Raw genomic sequence first — 7,231 nt, forward strand, 5'->3', positions numbered from 1 at the left:
GTACAGCTATTTGGGATATATCCACACAAATAAACAAATTGTGATGAGAGGTAGTCCTACAAACTGGTCACTAGGTGTCAGTATGTCACATGGATGTACATATAGCCGCTACAGGAGGTAGAAAAAATGAACTTGAAATATATTGTGACTCTCCTCATGTTAATAAAAACAGCTTATGAAAAGAATTTCATTAAAGAGAACAAAACACACATCTCATTTGCGACTTTTTCACCCTAACGAAAAAAAAACTAGAAAACGGTAGAGTTTGGATGGCTTGGTGAGGTCTGCGAGGTTGATAGTGGAATCAGACTCTTCAGAATCGAATCGGCGAATAGTCGACTATTCTAAGACACACTAAGTGTGAACAGTTTTCAACTTTGTCAAAGAAGACGTTCAATCATATATAGAACTCTACACTCTTCACAACGTACATGAATAAACATAGTTTGAGCACATGTAAAATCCACAGATTTATTTTGTGGCTGTCACCATTTAAGCCACTTGTTTACTCATGCCCAATTAGTAATGCTTGTAATGAAGACAAATTCTGACCAAAAGCATATAATTCAATAGCATTTAAAAAAAAAAGGGGAGCCAAGATTAATTATTTTTTTTCTCTCATTTTGATTCAGTATGGTGCAGATTATTGTAGGTGTGCTATTCTTGTACTTCTTCGCTAAGTCGGTCACATACATGTACATCTGGTCATGTTTTTCAATTATTTTGTATTTATATTATTTTTTGGTGTTTTTGTTTATTTAGTTTGTATCTTTAGTAAATTGAGTGATTATATTTTGATGCCAGAGCTTTATTTTGAAGACTACAGGAAGTCAGTATGCTCTTGTATACATGCGGTTTACAGGAAAGTTTGTTACGGTAGAAAGAGAGGCCTGTCTTCGGAGAGTCTAACGCTTGTTAAATACTTTCTAGCTCCTGGCTGAGAAGACATAAAGGTATGTAGTTGGAGCATAAAGGTTCATATATTAGTTGCTTATGTCCTATTGTGTTGGTGGTGTTTGATGTAATTGTACTGCTAAGCCACCTGTGTCATATACAGCCTTAATCGATGCCTATTTAATATAATACGACAATATATCAGTGGTGTGCCGTCAAGGCCTTCTCTGCTGGCCTAACATAACCAGAAATCATGATCATAATTAATGATAAAAGTAATTTTTAAAATGTATATTTACATTCTCTCATATTATGCTCGTTCCAGTGCTGTTGTTTTTAGTTTTAGTCTGTATCCAATCAGAATTCAGCTAGTTTATGTTGCCATGATGTACGTAATCTGCCGGGGCCTTCAGAATCAACAATGTGGGTGTCAGTGCACTGTAAGTGAACGGACACAAACATTTGACTGACAGTTGCGATAGCCAATCAGATCACGAGTTGTTGTCAGTAAGGCCTTCTCGCTGGCCTAAGGCAGATATATATTGTGATGTTATGAGCTAGGAAATATAAGAACTCTAATACCCAGCATGCCACAGTAGCCATGCACAGTAGCGCCTTTAGGTTGTTGAATGTAGACAAGCCGGCAGCTGGAAGTTATCGACGAGCACGCTGTGGAGTAAAAATTTAAGAACTCAGCCAACATGCCTCGTCTGCATCTTTTATGATTAGACAATTAGACACATATATTTGCAAGGCCATTTTCAAGAAGGATATTTAAAGAGAAACTACATCTTGTGAGACGATGTCGGCCAACCCCGGAAGTTAGCTCAGCTGTCCCTCGGTGGGAAACGCACGGCCCGCCACTGCAATATATTAATGTCATAAAGCAACAATTCACATGTTAGGTATTTGTAGTGTTTGATACATAAAAGATGTAAAAGCCGTGTGTGATAATTCCATAAAAAATGCACAACTTGTTTAAAACATTGTCCTCATAGTTCGAAAAACAATACAGGCATGTGATTTTTCCGTCTAAAGTCGGAATTCCGTCTTTTTTAATCTCGGGAAAAAAATAATAATTACCCGTATTTTCCGCACTATAAGGCGCACCTAAAAACCACAAATTTTCTCAAAAGCTGACAGTGCGCCTTATAATCCGGTGCGCCTTATATATGGGTTAATATTAATATTAATCTTCATAAAGTTTCGGTCTCGCAACTACGGTAAACAGCCGCCATCTTTTTTCCTCGTAGAAGAAGAAGAAGCGCGCGGTGCATGCTGGGATATGTGACGTTTCATTTCCATTTCTGTGTTTATGTAAAGACCCCAAAATGGCTCCTATTAAGTGTGTTGTCTGTCTAATTATAAATAATGCAGACGAGGCGTGTTAACTGAGTTCTCAACGTTTACTCACGGCGTGCTCATAACCACATTCTAACTGCCAGCATACAACAACGCTTCTCAGGGCTACCGCGCATGCTCGTCACTATCGTTGCATGCTGGGTAGTGTAGTTGTTATATTTGCTAGCTCATAACATCGCATTAAGAGACACGCTTACGCGCTTAATTCTATACTCGCCGTCATTCCGGGTGGATTGACAAAAGACCTCCAGCCGCTAGATATTGGTGTCAACAGGGCATTCGAAGCTAGACTGCTAACTGCGTGGGAACAGTGGATGACAGAAGGCGAACACACGTGACGTTCACCAAGACAGGGAGACAGCGCCAGACGACATACGCCACTATCTGCCAGTGGATCGTAAATGCCTGGGCTGATTCAGTCTCATCTGTGGTCCGAGCTTTCAGGAAGGCAGGAATTGTCACTGAACTAATAAACGGCAACGACACTGACTCCATGAATGACGACTTCGACGAGACGGAGCCGGCCATGTTGGATGCCGTATTCGCTCAACTGTTTAATTCGGACACTGAAGAGGAAGAATTCGAGGGATTTGTGAATGAGCTATAACTTCATAAAGTGAGCTTTACATTTTTATTTAGTGTGTTGTGTTGTGTGACATTAACGTTTGAGCAACGTTGAGTTATTGATATATTGTTATTGCTCTGCACTATTTCACGTGTTACTATATTGTGATTGCACGTTTGATTTACGTAACACGAGTAAATCAGCTGTTTATTCATTTTGGGAGTGAACGGAGTTGTCAGAACGCTGGTTTGTTATCTATTAATAAAGTTTGACTGACCTATCTGACTGTTTTGTTGACATAGGTGCGCCTTATAATCCGGTGCGCCTTATATATGAACAAAGTTTTGAAATATGCCATTCATTGAAGGTGCGCCTTATAATCCGATGCGCCTTATAGTGCGGAAAATACGGTCTCCCGTTTTTCCGTTTTTTTTTCCGACCCTAAATCAAGATTCGAGACGTAGTTTATATTACGCCGTAGTTGATTGGTCGATATGGACATCTGTTATGAATGATGACGTTAATAACGTCATCATTCATAATGGTTATTACCGCCATTTTCCATATGTAAACGATGTCGGTTCTCGAGAGAAAGGACGCTTTAAGAGTAAAAGAAATTGATAAACATGTCAAAAATAAGTTTCGATGGGACTGGATGGAAAGGGAAATCACTGATACTGTTGGGAAGAAGGAAGTTACGACTTTGTTCTGTGATTTTATTCGGAAAATCGATCGTCCCGGAAAGGTTTTGTGCACGTGGTGTCATAATAATATTGACTATGGATCACGAGGTTTCAAGGCTTTGGAAGTACACGCGAAACGCCAAAAACATATGAAACAACTTGAAGCAAGGAAAACAAACTTTTCACTAGCTGGTACTTTTGGATGTCAACCGAAAGTGAGCAAACCTTACGGACTTCATCCTTTGTTTACATCGACAACTGCCGTAGACATCGAGAGGAAAGATCCACCCAAACAACCCACTTCGGTTGCAGACAGCGTTGTTAATAATGAGGTAAGCTAAAAAATAATTGCTTGCGAAATACGCATGTTTGTTTTAAATATTAACCAATTATTGCTTTGCGAAATATAAATGGGTTTTTCTAAAAATAAAAAGCCACGTGAAAATATATTATGAAATTACAGAAATTCAAAGAGTCGCATTATTGATTCCAGTTAACAATGTATTTGAAATAAATTTGCATATAATACTATTTTGTAATATTAAGTTCTTATGTAGTCTCTTGAAACAATATTGTCAGTGGTGTAACAATCTTGAAGGTAAATATTTTCACACTTGTTTCATGCAATATGTCAGTGTCCTCACATTATTATTATTTCCTATTTTCAAATATGAGTAAACAATACTAAACATGTTTAATTATTTTCATAAATTTAAATCCTATTTTGGCGAAAAGAATGAAATGTTTACATTTGGTATTTTGTTATATTTATAACTAAACTTGTAGGCAATTAGGCATATACATTAAAACTGTGAATTGTTATTAGTGGTTATGTATTTTACAATTAATGCTGCTTTCTGATAGCATATATCATTTAATAGTCTTAACTTTAAAATATATTTTGTATAATAATAAATCTTGGCAAACCTGTTAAACCACTGATAATTTTTTTTACCCCATATATACAATATCTGACTAATAGTAATGATAGAATGATTTCAAATATGAAAGGAAATTTTATTTTAGAGCAATCTGCTTATTACAAAAACCTAGGCAAATTTTGAGAATGACCCATATTGTGTAAGAAGCTACAAAAGCAGAGACCAAAAGGAAAATGCAGGCTGCTCAGAAATTTGCAAGGAAAGCTCATGTTAGGGCTCTCTGAGAAAGCTAATGTGTGAAGTGAACTGAAGTAATGTGGTAATACTGTAAATAAACTGTAGATAATAACACTGTTTAATGTGACACCTGTGGATGTGAAATGAACACAAGATGTAAATATTAGTGACTAAATACTGTTGGGACTGAACTATATACAGTGATTCATTAGGATAATTGGGTTATGTATGTTCTATTAATGATGTTTTCATGTCATTAAACACTAAAATATTTTCTTCAAATGGTGCTGTCTTTGTTAATTTTAGCATGTTAAATTGGTGAAAAACCAGGAGCTTCGGGGGGCGTCGCCCTGGACCTGACTGGGGGCCTTCGTCCCCCAGACCCCCGGAAATGTTTTCAGTCTTTTTCATTGTGGTCAAATCACATGCCTGACAATATGTCTGTTAATCTATTAGCTAATGCTAGCGAGTGAACCATCGGATGTTGTGCGGATATTACAGGCTACTTCTAGTGATGTGCCATACGACTGATTTTCTTTCCGATCGATACAGAGTAAAATTCAGGATGGTATCAGCGATACCGATACAATAGTTTGTGCAAATACACCTAATTTGTCTGGTAAAGTTAAAAACGTACTGTATTTCAGGTGTTGCTGCTCTTGTGGAACAATGTAAAATCATAGGGTGAAACTAATGGAAGTCTTTTTCTGCACTGAATGCGTTATCTTATTTTTATTTACCTCTCTATGTAGTGTCTCCAAACAGCCTACAACAAAAGGATACATACAATTGTTGTTTTATTATAGTGAGTGACTCATTATAATTCCCAGTAATTTTCTTGCCTGTGCATTACATACGTCAGGGGTGTCAAAGTTATTTTAGTTCAGGGGCCACATGGAAGAACATCTATTCCCAAGTGGGCCGGAATGGTAAAATCATGGAAAGATAACTTAAAAATAAAGACAAGTCCAGGTTGATTTCTTTGTTTTACTTTGGCCAAAAGTAGAACAAGCACATTCTGAAAACGTACAAATCACAAATAATCCTCTGGACAAAAAAAACACTTCAAGTTTGTTGAACATTTTGAGGAAATTGGTGCAGCTTCAAAAACACAATGAGCTTTGACTTCGTCTCAGTGTATCTACAAAGCCAGGAATAAACTTTAAGTCACAGTCTTTCTGGGATTGAACAAAAAACACAACATCTAAACCGGGGGTAGGGAACCTATGGCTCTAGAGCCAGATGTGGCTCTTTTGATGACTGCATCTGGCTCTCAGATAAATCTTAGCTGACATTGCTTAACACAATAAGTAATTAATCATTCCGCTGGTAATCACAGTGTTAAAAATAACGTTCAAATTATAAAACATTCTCATGCATTTTAATCCATCCACCCGTTTTCTATCGCACCTGTTCAAGAAGTCGCATTAATGGTAAGAAATATTATATTTATTATTGGTTAGCTTTAGAATAACAATGTTATTAAAAAGAATAAGAGACTTATTATACTCTAAAAATGTTGGTCTTACTTAAAAATGTTTAATTGTTTAGTTGTATTCAGTGTTAAAAAATATTATATGGCTCTCCCGGAAATACATTTTGAAATATTTGGCTTTCATGGCTCTCTCAGCCAAAAAGGTTCCCGACCCCTGATCTAAACTCTTCTAGGTATGAAATACCTACTTTGTCAGGTCCACGTATCAATCCAGTGCTAACTCCACAAACCGCGAGAAACGGAGGTAAAAACTATTCAAAAGGGTTACGTTCACTTTTCTCGGCAACGAGGGTGCCAAATGACGATGTGTTCGAAGCAGAAGACATAAAACGGCAGGTTTTAAGTTTCATGTGGGTCGAGGAGGAAGAGCCACGGTCACCCTTTACCTCTTGCTTGGCCCCGGTATAAAGTGTTTGCTTGCTTAATAGAATTGATATTGTGACATCTAGTGGACACATTTAGAACAGCAATTTCTTTCGTTAAAAAAAAAATAAATTTTTTTTTACTTATTTTAATAAATGGGTTATACTTGTATAGCGCTTTTCTACCTTCAAGGTACTCAAAACGCTTTGACAGTATTTCCACATTCACCCATTCACACACACATTCAAATACTTGGCAAGCTCGTCACGCAGGCCAGATAAAACCTGTTCGTAAATTTTACACCCCTGACGTACGTACTACCAATCCCGTTAATCTCAGTGATCATCATTTATTTAGTCACTTTACACTGTGTTCCTGTTAATGATATACATTATCTCAGAAAACTAAAGTATCAAAAGTGTCGCTATTTTGAGTTGAGAATCAATATTAGACATAAAAATTTGGAATCAGCAGTATCGATAATTCTACATCGATCCACACATTGCCAGCACCTTCACATTGGTATTCGCCAAAGATGGATGTAACTCATATTTTCTTTGCATCTTAAGTCATAAAAATATCAGCTCGTATCCCCAAAAATTCGTAAGGTGGGTCATTCGTAAGCTGACGTACTACTACTGTATTAACAAATAGGGTTGCTGTGGTTGTAGGAGAGCGTGAGGCAGCGGCGGCCTGAGGAGGTGAGGAGACCCCGGGTGGGTGATTAATTACAGGCTGGGCGAGTGACAGA

This window comes from Nerophis lumbriciformis, linkage group LG12 (assembly GCF_033978685.3).
Source record: "Nerophis lumbriciformis linkage group LG12, RoL_Nlum_v2.1, whole genome shotgun sequence".
Classification (NCBI taxonomy): domain Eukaryota; kingdom Metazoa; phylum Chordata; class Actinopteri; order Syngnathiformes; family Syngnathidae; genus Nerophis; species Nerophis lumbriciformis.